Here is a 14,218-nt window from a genome sequence, read left to right on the forward strand (position 1 = left end):
ACCGTTAATCCAAAGGTATAGCCAGATTAATATTAAAATTGTTAGAAAAATAAAATTATGTCCCTGTACTTTGGCCCAAGTAAAGAGGTACCGGTAACATATTTCGCCTTGTACTATGAAATGTTTCTATGTATTTTTTATACTTTCAACGATTTTTAATGAAATAATTCAGCATATTTAAATTGTAAATTTGCTCAATTATGAACACAAAATTCTGACAAAATTAAATATGTTAGGTAACCAACAGGTTTTCACAAATAAATATCCAGGAAGATGAGAAGATGGAAAAATATTAAAGTGGTTTACAAAGTGAGATGCTTTTTAACAAGATACTATCCAGTATAAGAAGTATGGTTGGCACAGGAATAAAGGAAGTCTACTAAGTTGAGAGTAGTACAGCCTTTCAGCCTACAAAATTTAGTATATTGTAGATTCATTACGCTGCTGGTGTATGACACAGTATTCTGTCAGTGACAATTAGCATTTATGGTCATCTTTATCACCAACCGGTTAGTCATACTGGTGCTGGCAGCACGAGTATTTTTAATCTGTGGAAGGTGAAAAAAGGAACTTTCCACCCTATCCCATTACCTCCTGGCCTAGTTTGTTATAAAATTTCGGTCTTGAGAGAGAAACCTCCCTTCAGTTTAAATTCAACTTGCCGTAAGTACTTTCTTCATATACTCGGTTATCAACTTGTCCGAAAGATTTTGTCATTTCAATCTCGAGGACCACCTGGTCCGCGAACCATTATTTGATAAACATCGCCCTAGAGTAAAGAAGATGAGAAAAGGAGGAGAAATGATTGGCTTGAGAAATAGAGTAAAGCCACAGCCAAATCGCAAGTGGTCAGTCGATATACGAAAAACTCGAAGGATATCAGTCAGTGCAGGGACCGCTATCGGTTTCGCTTGGTGACGGATTGCTGTAACGTACTCGTTGCGAGGCGCTTGCACCCTACGTAGGCGCACTCGTGTGCAACGGAGCACGCCTCGCCACGCCTTCGGTAAATTCTGTGTAGGCCAGGGCGTTGTTAAGGAACTCCCGCTTCACCCTTTATTTAGATTGTCTATTGTTTTCATTTGTTTAGCTTTATCTATGTGTTGTCCATTGATGTCCTGGAAATACTTTATTTTTGTTTTACATCATGACAACCCATTTTATTTCTGTATTTTTAATCTCACTTTGCTATTTCATTAAGGCAGTTTGTAAAATTTATCGATAATTGTATCCCACATGTAATTTCTTGCTCGACGTAGATGTCTATATAGGCCTGGAGTTCCTCAATAATAATTTTAATATAAGGGTTGAGGCACAGGATCTAAACATGCGCAGTACCTCAATGTGCTTTCCAACAAGACTAGAACTGATTCCGAACCGATACTGAACTCCCAGTTATCTGTTTCAACGTGCTTTAGAACTCGTTCGGGATAAATGAAATTTGTACTCGATTAAGAGCAGAAACAGGGAATTCAGAACTGCTGACGAATGCGCAGATGGTTTAATCTGAAGTTACGGTTAAAATACTTCGAAACTAGGCAGGTTAAAATAAAAAAAAATAGTCCATCGTGACTCATGAGTGATTTGGAAGGTGATAGCTAAAGATGAGGGATTTGTGCGGTTTGTCGTGAGGTTGCGTGTGCATAGACGTTATACAGCTGTATGCACAGTGCCTGTGTTGACTTCTCAAGCCACGCGAAGAGTACAGTCTAAAATGAGAAATGCAACACTCCGTTAATGTCTAGCAGATGACAATTTACAAATATGAGGGATATGTAGAAACATTAGTATACTTAGAAGAAGAAACTTGCCTTTATGATTCATCCATAGCTTCAGAGCCATCACAAGCCGAATTGCACTGCACTACTAACATTCTTAAATTATCGAATGTCAAACGTCGTCGTCGATCACTCAAACAGTTTTTGAACTGCGAAAAGCTTCTTTCAACGTCACAGGACGTTAAGTATTGGGTACTATCCTATCGTCTGATGATTTTGCATTATTCAGCCTGTTACAAATTGTTAAATAGCTCTTATTTTTCTGTTATTTATTCTTTATTCGCTGTGTGCAAGGTCCTGCAGATCCTTTCTTGATTTTTTTCTGACACCTCTTTTATTATTGCTATGCCCTTTGAATATTTCCAAACCAGATAGTCTCTACGGATAGTTGTCTGATTCGGAACGCGCTGCTTGGTATATTTTCCCAAAAATCCTCGAACGGAATATTTGCTTTAATCATAATCGCACATAACTCCTTAACAAATTCTGATTTTGCATTTCATAGTGATTTTGATGTTGAGGAAATCACCACCTTTAAAGCGTGTGCAATATTGTCTTTATGTTTTCTGCTGTTACAGTGTCTTTCTACGTAATACTTCCTACATAATATTGTAATTTTATACTCACATACTGTACATACAATTCTGTTTGCTTGGATGCGCAACATATCACTGCTGTATCTCCGTAACAAAGTATTTAATTTCACATTCTTTGTTTGCTTAGTTTCCGTCACTGTAGGTAAATACTGCTCACTACGTCCGCTCACCACTGCGGTCCATTGGACCATGAAGGCCTGTGTTCGTCTCGTGTTGTTATGATAAGACGGGAAGTAGGCAAATGGATAGAGTGTAGTTGCATTTCTTTTGGTTGCACTGGTCGTAGTCGTTCACCTGTCTGTCCACCTATGCTCCCTGTCGAGTCAACGTGTTTTTCGTGCTGCGCACAAACCCCTCATCTTTAGTGATAGCGATATATTTTACGAAGAATTAAGTTCGGTATAAGAAACTCCAAAGGTCGTGAAAGAAGGGTTAAGAAATGTTCCAACAATGTGAAGTCCACACCTGTGGAGTAACGGTCAGTGCGTCTGGCCGCGAAACCAGGTGGCCCGGGTTCGAATCCCGGTCGGGGAAAGTTACCTGGTTGAGGTTTTTTCCGGGGTTTTCCCTCAACTCAATACGAGCAAATGCTGGGTAACTTTCGGTGTTGGACCCCGGACTCATTTCACCGGCATTATCACCTTCATTTCATACAGACGCTAAATAACCTGAGATGTTGATACAGCGTCGTAAAATAACCCAACAAAACAAAGTAAAGAACGTGAAATCCCGAACTAGTTCTGACACCGTACACAACTGACGCATGCGTCGAAAGAAGTTCAATAGATCCTATTAGTTCGGAACGCGTTATGAATTGCTTGCTGGAACAAACTTACTCTGAAATAAACTGGCAGCATTATCTTGTAAGAATGAGTTCGAGTAGAATCTCCAAAGCTGTTTATAATTGCACACCAAGAGGGCGAAGATCTGTGGGTAGACCTACAAAACGCTTGTATGAAAATGTTATGTAAGACTGTAACGGACTATAGGGTCTTATACTTATCAGGAAGATGATGGTGATAATTATGATTAATTAGAAATAGTATGGAAATATGACCGCCATTTTACTTCAGTCATAAATAGCTTTGAAAATGAAGACATTACGCACACATGTCGAGAAATGTAGAGTTTTGAATATTGGAAGATTCTCGATAGAGTCTATTGAATTTATAATAACCGGCTGGCTTCTCAAGAGTCGGAATCGGAATGGACTTAGGCTCACATTATCCCAGTGAGCGCTCGAGACAGAGTGGAAGTGAAATAACCCTGCAGATTGAAAGAGACGATAGGGTACACTTAAATGGTTAAAAAACCTATATTACGTCTTGTGATAAAATGCACATTTAATTAGAAAATTAAGTTGTAAGTTTCAGCAGTCTGGCAACATCGCCGCTAACACTCGTAATACAGACGTAACAGAGGTCAACGAACTCGGTCTGTCTCTCTAGGTGAGCTACTCTCTGCTCGCATCGTTCAGTGACTTGAAATTAGTGGCTTTTAAATTAAATTTACACGAAAACCGTCTATGATATTGAAATACGCCAGAGGGATAAATTATTCTTTATTACTGTAAATCTTTCTAGAATTAAAATTTAAAAGTGTTACCATTCTTCTTCTTCTTCTTCTTCTTCATCATCTTCTTCTTCTTCTTCATCATCTTCTTCTTCTTCTTCCTATCACGTATTAAGCCTGGTGGCCTGTTACGGTCTCACTCCATCGTTTCAGTGGACGGCCCAAAGATCTGTTCCTAAAGGGTGGTAATTTAGTGCTTGACGTGGTATCCTTGTTCTAGGCATTCTGAGTATATAAGATTTCCATTTCTGTCTATAATTTTGAATTTTCTCTAAAATTTGCCAATATTTAATTCAAAATTACATTGAAAGATTTCAAACTATCCTAAGTTTTCTTCTTGTCTAATCTAGTATAGCCAGCATGACAGACGGGCTCCGTTTCAACACCGATGTGGTGTCATTTTCAGTGTCCTTCGAACTACCGCTGCTCCAGCTGGTCTTGATTTCCGTTGCTTGATTTCGTCAGTGGTAGTGGTGGAGGTGTGTTGCTCTTATGGTGGGGGTGGTTGTTTGTGTCATGTATTATGATATCGAATAATGTATGGGTATTGAACTGTATTTGTGTATTAAGTATATGCTCTGGGTATGTTATTGTTTTCTTGTATATTTCGTATTGTTCTAATATGTTTAACTATGGATTTTTTGGTGTGGTGTGTAGAATTTCCATATCTGTTTCTATGTTATTGTTGTCGTGATTGTTGTTAGCAGTATGTTCTGCGTAATTTGATGTGATGTATGGTGTAGTTATTGCTTTAATGTGTCCATTGTATCTTATTTGGAATGATCTTCCAGTCTGTCCTATTTAAAAATCTGGACAGCTATTGCATTTTACTTTGTAAGCCCCAGTTGAATAGTATTTATTTGTTTGTTTGATGTGATTATTTAGATATTTCTGTGTTGTGTTATTTGTTTTATGTGCTACTTTGTATTTTAGTTTTCTGAAAGGAGTTGCAATTTCGTATGTATTGGTATTGTGATGTTAATGTTATATATTTATTCTAGTGTGTTGTTTGTGTTGGTTTATGTTTTTGTTTTGCCTTTTTTAAATAGTGTGTGTATTTAGGTTAGGGTTATGTCCGTTGTCTTGTGCTATATAATCAAGTGTTGAAGTGAAGAATGAAAAAACAATGATTTTTATTAGATGTTCTATCGATATGAACAAAAATCACGATCCTACTCATTGTTACCTAATAAGAGGTTGTTAAAGATTTGGTGAAACAGCATTTTTCTGAGAAAAACTATGAACTTTTCTCCAATATGGTATTACAGTTTTGTTTTGTTACATACAACATGAACTATTCGCTATGAAAATCTGCCAAGTTATTTCATTTCCACTCTGTATATGCGAGGATTGTTGCATTCCGACATATGGCCTGAGTGACGATGCTAACAGGTAGGCCATCCTGCCTCAGCCCTGACAGAGTCACGTCTCATCCTCAAACGAGTACCCGATAAGGCCGGAGCCCCAAGCCCTTCCTATATTATATCAGCATCTGAAACGCGTACTACCCACAAGACTTCACCACAGCCTGTTCTTAATTACTGCAGATGATAGATGAAATGAGGGGAAGGTGGAGAGTGTTGGTAGAATTCTAGAGGTATACTACTGGAGTTCCCGAGAAAATCCCTCAGCAACATTCGCTTTATCCACCACGATTTCTATCACGATCTGACTGATGATCGAACCCTGACCGCCTGGAAGCGGAAGATAAGCGCGCTAATGCTTCAGCCACAGACACGGCTTGGAGGTAGTACCACAGTCTAGTATACAGTCACGAAGCTTGGGATAATTTTTTTTCATTTCTCGCGATAGTTGCTAGCCGCTTGGAGCGCTGTGAATACTAGGAACAATTGTGATCTAATACAGGCCGTAGTGCAGCCCATGTGACTCGCTTAACCCGATCACGAAGGGCGGCATTTCAACCATGTAAATTAGTTGAAATGCATAAAGAGTAACATATATTTCTCTAAAATGTAGTGTAATGGCATTAATAAAATTTAAAACAATGATTATGAGACACTTCAGACATAATTCACTTGCGATTTAAGGTGTAATATTATTTTTGGTGTGAAAATTACGTTGCTCGTATGTGTAATACCTGCCTTTATTTCGATTAAATATTGCGAAATTCTTGTACATTTATTTATGCACGATTAAATGATTTTCAGTTGCACCGCACGGATATTTGGATATGTTGAAATTTTAGGTTATGTTTACTGTACCAGTTATCCCTTTCTGTATAATTTTAGTGGTCTCCAATGCCCTGCCATTACCTATGTATGTTATGTCATATGGAAATTATAGGTTATGTTTACTATATTTAACTTACATTTCTATATTCGCAATTATATATTATAATTAAGCATAATGTCATGTATGATACTCCACACATTCAATTTGTCTGTATTTTAATACTACAATTGAGTACCGGTACTGAATTATTGTATTTATCTACTACCTAAGAGACGAAGTAACACAATCGCACGTACACTAATTTCATAGGAGTGGTATGGTAAATTTTCTGTCTACAGTTAAGAAAGATAGATGTGCTAAATTAAAATCACAATATAAATTCTTTTTTATTAAACCTCAAAATAGCTTCCATTCTAAACTTAAAATGTTGATGCTAACAGATTATGTTTACATGTAAAATTCTCTTCACCTTAAAATAACACAGTTTTGTAATTATTTCTGCAACATATTATGCAACACGAAGTAAACGCAACTTATGAACACATTACACTAAATAAAACTTAGCAATGATACACAATGAAGTTATAATATAATATTTCACTGAGCTCCATACACTGAAATAGAAAACCCAACATACATTACGGCCGGTCTAGATCGAAAAGGCACTGACTGTGCCGATTTCGCATTATTGTGAAAAGTTGTGTAAACTGTGAAATGTTCGTTATCGTTTGTAATAATTGTAAATGGCCAAAATACAATAATTTGAATAATAATGTAGTACTATAAATTGTAAGAAAAAGAGGTCAGAGTTATCCTTCTTCCGAAAGATCCAGGAATGTGAGTTTATAAAATATAATATATACTTTATGAAAATAATATATAAACCTTATGTATTTCATATTTCAATAGTGGAAGGAAGGTGTTAATTTTTTCAAAAGAACAGATATCGAAAGTACAATACATTTTATCGTCTGGTAGGGAAAGGGTCTGTGATGAGGCGATAGTAGCGATCCTGGTGGTTAGCAACTATCTATGGATGCATATTTACTACGTATTGAGCTTCGTGACTTTATATACTAGACTGTGGTATTACAGTAATCGCATAATAAAATTTCTCTCTCATAATCACTTTGCCGCGCAGATAACGTCGCTACGATAACGCTGTGTGAGTGCTCCTATCTTGTGTACTTGACGAGTATTGATAACCAACCGCCTTGCTACGCGCTGCTTCAGTTTCTCTTCTGTGCTGCGTGCTGACCCATTTGACTGCGTTTCATCTCTCAAGCTCAGTCTCATACAACTTTCACTTTCTACATTTTTTGGTTTGTTGTAAAACGAACGTAGACAGAATTCAAGCTACTGTGAGTGATTACATACAATGAAACATTCAACTCAGCAAGTATTTGTCGTGTGGCGGAGGTGAAGTAATGTGTTAAGATTAACAGTAGTGACGGGATGTACAGTACATAGTGAAAACTTCACATTTCTTTCTTTGTCAGCATTATTTCCAATCCGGTCGAGCCGTGATCTAGTGGGCTACACAACGATCTTTCACCTAGGCGACTGGCATTCGATCCCCATAAGTGCTAGTGAAATTTGCGGTGGACAAATGTGCTCTGCAGCACTTTACTCTTAGTACTGCCCCTCTTCTGTCAATTAATTCCACTACTGCTCCGTTATTATATATCACCGCCGCCAGGAATGTAGAGCGTCACCAGCTGGCACAGATTATCCTCATTGGTCCATATCTAGTCGACTACAAGCGCCAAAACAGGATGGAAGATTATTGGTACCGGTATTATTGTTATTTTCTATCTAGTCTTCTGTATTTATTTATTTATTTATTTAGTTATTTATTTATTTGCCTATTTATTTATTTATTCATTAATTCCTTATTTTTATATCTTTTTATTTATTTTTTATTTACGTGAAAATAATCTCTTATTGAGGTTCTGATTGATATGTAGGCCTACATCTATTGTCAGGCAGTAGGCTACATCTCACTTGATATGTGTCAGAGGAAGAGCAATTTGTTTGTATACATCTGAAGTCTGATTATTGTCAGTGCATTTCGAACTGGCGGATCAAAGTCAAGCAATGGACTGCAATTTTCACGCTTGCTTACTCCATTCCTGGACCATTCTCCTCAACTGAAGTCAGCTGGGACTGCGTTCCTTTCACTTCCCCTCTTATGTCCAGGGATGCTCTAGTCGTTTCTCTTCACTTCGTCGTATTGTCCATATTTCTGCCCCCCCCCTACAATGCCACACTCCGCACAAAGCACTTCACTAGTCTCTTCCTTAGTTCTTTTTCCAGAGGCCCGCACAAGATGCCCCTTTTCCTTTTAAAAGCTTGGTGATGGAAAATTGTTTGTGATCTCATAGGGAAACCGAATTACTCGAAGAAAACGTCTACATTGCCTGGACCTTAGGCTTATTCAACACAACTTATAAATTCAAGTGGATTGACTGGGATTTAAACTCGGGTTCTGTGGCTTACAAGCCCATTGCCCTAGCACTGGCGTTTACGCTTGTGGCGATAGAGTTCTTTGTCGTTTCTCAGAGGTAAACGTTACGAGGGTACACCATGGGAATGTGAAACTATCTAGTACTGACTGCCACCACCACCACCACCATCACCACCATCACCACCACCACCATCACCACCACCACCACAACCACTCTGTTGCGATAGGATTAGAGAGTACAGTAAATTATAATTAGTAAATTACGTCTTTATTATAGGAGAACGGTAATACCTCGAAAAAACCAGCACTTTTTTAATATCATCTTCTCTCGCTACGAATTCCTTTCTAATAATAGGTCTTGCCATAATTTGAATCTGGGTCAGTAACGTGAAAGTCCGAACTCTAGGTATTATATTAGCGGTACTCCTCTAATTTACATTAGCTCATATAAATATGTAAAATTTTACTGGGCGCTGGATATTGAAAAACGATGCTTGAATAAAGAACATGAAGGAAACTTGTCCGATAATCCATGTTCCAAGGCAGCGCAAGTTCAAATAGTCGACAGACATTTTATGCCAGAGATAATGATACACACTAGCTGAATTTATAAGTTTGTTTTTAACAATAATTCATAACCGTTTTTATTCAATAAGGATACTGGAGGGAAATGTAAATCCAGATGGTACTAAATAGAAACTTCACATGTACAAGAGCCTTCATATTATGACCTTTTTCTCACACTGTAAGCTCAGCGGCATTTTTTATTATACGCCTCGCTCAGTTACCGCGAGGCTGTTTCTACGGTATACATTAGGCCTAACTTTAGTTTCTGAAATCTTTTTTCCGGAGAAAGTGTTTATAAACAACTTAGAGAGAAAATAAGTGCATCTTAACTGTGTCACAAGAGATGTTCAAAGTGTTTTACTTCTGCTTCAATACATTTTTGATACCTCCAAAGATTATTGTGAAATACTCGACTAAACTCTTCATACGACATGTTCGAAATTGCTTGTCGGATATTCTTTTCCACTTCTTGCATAACTTTCTCTAGAATTTCAGATTGGACACTGTTTTTTGTTGAAACAAATGAAGTCCTGGCTTAGAATTATCGAAGTGTAAGCTTTAAAAATTAAAATAATTGTGGATTTTTAAAACTGGTTTTAGTAGGTATTTCAAGGAGGATGAGTATTTTTTTTTCGAATTATCCATTTCGAATTAACCAATCTCTACTATATTGCATAGGCTATATGTAGGCTATCAGTCTTACTAATAAACCGTGTATAGTTTTTATACCAGACTTATGCAGAGTTGAGACAGAAAACGTTACTAATAAACCGTGAATAAGCTATGGACGTATAAACAGGCTGTAACTATACAATGGGAATTGCTTTGCAGTAGTTATATACACGAAACCCCTTGTTTAAGCGTTGTATATAGAGAAAAAATGGCCGCCCCTCTAACAGCTGTTCGTATCGACTGTCATTTTATGATGATGGATGCCTTGTAACCAAAGAAGAACAAACCAAAGATCATAGAATTATTAGAATAATATTGCTGTAGCTTGTACTCTCTGACCAAAATGTAGTGTGGTAATCGATTAGAGCCAGTTGTACTATCGATACTTAACATGCAACACTAGAGCGCTCTACCGGATGCAATAGAGAACCTCAGATATTCTATTACTTTTCGTAACGAAGTAATGACGAAACTATGACGTAGCTGTGTAATAGTTGTACTGTTATACACGACGTATGTAGTGATTATTAGTAAGGAATTTACACACGACGTATAAACGAGCTACTCATTGTATAAGTATAAGACAATTAAACGTGTGTATATAGAGTTTTTATTAGTAAGACCGTATATATATAATATTGCGCGTAAAATAGCGCTGCACTTCATAACGTTTTGTGGATTTGTGTCCCTTTGTTTGGTTAGCTCAGCTCTGGGCAAAGCTGGGAAGTGAAACGGAACTCTGAAATCCCCACCCATGTCCTTTTCGCTTACATTGACTTATAAACAAAGCACAGTATGAATCAGTGGTGGATTTCAGGCGACCAGCGAGAGCCGAAAGTTCGTAGAAGTTATGATGTCTGCCTTATACTATCCGTCACTGAGTAATGCTTACCTTCCTGGCTACTCGTCTCAGCCGCAGAAACTGTAGTGGGTAGTTGAGGGGAAATCTGAAGTGATTCGATTGAGTTATTAGTGCCCTGACCTGGGTTAGGTGATCTAATGTAAGAGCAGCCATTTTCATATGGCATAGTATTACAGAAAATAAATATTGCCAAATAAAAGCGAAGAACGTAAAGGAAAGGAAGTCATTTTCAATGTTATCTTTTATTGAAGAGAAAAAGGCTAGAAAATTCTCCAAAATAGAAATATCTTAGTCTTTAATAGAAGCAGAAACGCCATAAGAAAGAGCACGTTCACTGAAAAATGTAATTAATGAAATGGCCACATTTCAATTGATGTGATTTTATATGGCACAAGAACAGGCCTACATAATTTCTCTGAATCAATCTTGTACTTCCATAGAGTAAAAACAAAATTCGTAACATAAGTGAAGAAGACAACTAAAAGAGAAAGGGAAATCAGTTCCGAATAATCTTAATATCAATGGCTCTGATTGTTGAAAATAGATTTTTCACTAATAAAAGGCAATATAAAACAGACTGATCTCATTAAAGATTGAATTCTTTCGAGAAAATAGCTGGTTATACCTTGTGGTCCATGGAAAGTTATCAAATTGTAATGCACCTACAAGCAACTCAAATTTTGAAGACCATACTTTATAAATATTGCTGTGAATAAGTCGATTATACGACAATCTTACCGAAGCAACTGGAGTTTGTTCCTCGACAATGCCAGTGAAATTTGTGGTTAACAAAAAGGTGCTGGCACAGTCTTCTCCGAGTACTTCGGTTCCTCCTGCCAATTCATTCCACCATTGCTCAACCATATCAATGGCTAAGAAGTGATACTTCATGTGTGTAAATTTATAGGTGAATCAATAGACTGTTTTAAAAATTAATTTTTCTGAAAATAGACAAAAATTATATTATGCTTCTGCTTTGCAAAATCTTCTACTCGAGGACAAAATATTAGTTAACTGTCCAATTTTGTGAATGCAATAATAATGTAGTTGTTAATCTAAATAATAGTGTAGTTAAACTAAATTACCATTTTTGTAAACACTAGGTATCACTTCATCGGTAGGCATATAGTATGTTATTTTACGATGCTTTATCAACATCTTAGGTTATTTAGCGTCTGAATGAGATGAAGGTGATAATGCAGGTAAAATGAGTCCGGGGTCCGACACCGAAAGTTACCCAGCATTTGCTCATATTGGGTTGAGGGAAAACCCGGGAAAAAACCTCAACCAGGTAACTTGCCCCGACCGGGAATCGAACTTGGTTTTGCAGCTAGACGCGCTGTTACTCATAGATGTGGACTATAGACATATATCACCGCCTACGTGTGTGATGGTCTTTCCAGCCTGCACAGATCTCCATAGGAGGACCGTCATACCTGATCTGCTTCTGGTGTCGACAACAGAATTTATTATTATTATTATTATTATTATTATTATTATTATTATTATTATTATTATTATTATTATTATTATTATTATTTACTGAGCATGGTGGTGTAATGGCTATCATTCCAGCTTTCATTCAGGAGATCCGGGGTTCGATCCCAGGGGCCGGTTCTTCTGACTTTGTTTTTTCGTGGTTTCCCAAGAGCCACCAAGCAAATGCTGATATAATACCATTTTCAACGGCCACGACCCGATTTCTTCTCAATACTCATTACCCTTTCATCATAAATTCTCATCTATCATCCTATAATCTTCTCACCATAGACCTGCCACCTCTCCGACGTAGTAGCAAACTCGATAAAGCTGTGCTGGCAAAAAAATATTATTATTTATGAATTTATAAATGCAAGAGAAACTGTCTACGACTCATTTCACAAATATATGAAGAATGACTTCGAAAGATCTTGCAATATAAGCAGAAAAATTAAATAATGATTGGGAGAGGTTTGAAGAGACTGGCAGACGAAATTCACTTGGAGAATGAAATAAACCACGTAGGTGTAAATTCGTGGAGGAGAATTATTATTATTATTATTATTATTATTATTATTATTATTATTATCATCATCATTATGATTATTGTTATTACATTCTAATGAGGGGAAAAGGCTATGGTAGTATCTTGTTCCAAACCAAAGGTTCTTACACATTTCTGTTACACAGGCTGGAAGGGGAACTTATGTATTTATTTACAGTGATGGATCGTTAAAGAAACAAACAAGCAACTTCATAAATTTTTCTTCTTTGTTTGTGATTTTAGAAAAAGAAAATATCAAAAAAGCTGCTTATTTTTAAAATGTAGTGTGTACATTATCAAGCATTAAATATCCCAATAAAATGTTCTGATTTTTTTTCTCTAAATCCAGTAGTTTGAGATGGGCAGGGCATGTAGCACGTATGGGCGAATCCAGAAATGCATATAGAGTGTTAATTGGAAAGCCGGAGGGAAAAAGACTTTGGGGAGACCGAGGATAATATTAAAATGGATTTAAGGGAGGTGGGATATGATGGTAGAGACTGGATTAATCTTGCTGAGGATAGGGACCGATGGCGGTCTTATGTGAGGGCGGCAATGAACCTTATTGTTTGTTCTTATTTGCTTTCTTTCTTTAATTCTTGAGATATATGTTTTCCACAGACTGTAGTTTCATGACTTTTAAAATTACTTTGTACAACATATGTATGTGTTCTTGTATAGCCCCTACATATGAGTTATACTTGTTGGGGCATATTCAATAAATTAAAAAAAAACCATAAGTAAGTAAGGTTATGCAACTTGGGAGCTATTCTCACTATCAGTACATTACATTAGCTAATTTTAATTGTCACTGGAGGTTCGGGCATCAGATTGAACTGAATGTTGTAGTTACATAATGTTTACAACTTGTCAGCTTTGTTGAGACGTGTGAAGCGCGGATCATCGCCCTGCGTTGTTGCTTTTACATTAATTTATTTCTTACGATTAAATAACAATATCCAAGAAATGGTAGCTGCTATAAGGACTACTTTCATCGTAATCATGATTAATAAATGCACAAGGTCTTATTTCACTCTGTATGTTGTACGAGCATAGAATATATTATACACCATTGAAAGGAGTGTGTTCATTTGCAGAGGAAACTTATGAAAAGTAGCCATTTTAGTAATATGTAATTAATTTTTTCTATAAGCTTAGTTTTATTTTGCAATGTTTGCTTCTACGTATTTTCTAGTTGTTAATAGGAAGCGCTAGTATTTTGCTAGCACAAGTAGGAGCTTCTAGTTATACAGTAGTATTACGGACTAGTGAATGGTCTTCCAATAAGAGTTCACACTTTTAAAATTAAATAAATTGTATAAATAAAAGGGATTTATTTATTTAATTACTGTTATTTTGAAGCACACATAATGCAATTACGTATGGAAGAGAACGTCAGTCAAATGGCTTCGATGGGTTGTGCGTACCGGGTCTTCCAATTTTCAATAACAAACATAAACCAGGCTTAATTTGACGAATAATACAGGT

At 36.7% G+C, this 14,218-nt stretch overlaps 1 protein-coding gene across 15 annotated transcripts in view; it reads left to right on the plus strand.

Moving 5' to 3' along the window:
• Positions 1 to 14,218, plus strand: part of LOC138699780 (multiple PDZ domain protein-like) — a 1,065,748-nt gene that overhangs the window by 539,083 nt on the left and 512,447 nt on the right. The window lies entirely within an intron of this gene.

The sequence above is a fragment of the Periplaneta americana genome, chromosome 5 (assembly GCF_040183065.1).
Source record: "Periplaneta americana isolate PAMFEO1 chromosome 5, P.americana_PAMFEO1_priV1, whole genome shotgun sequence".
Classification (NCBI taxonomy): domain Eukaryota; kingdom Metazoa; phylum Arthropoda; class Insecta; order Blattodea; family Blattidae; genus Periplaneta; species Periplaneta americana.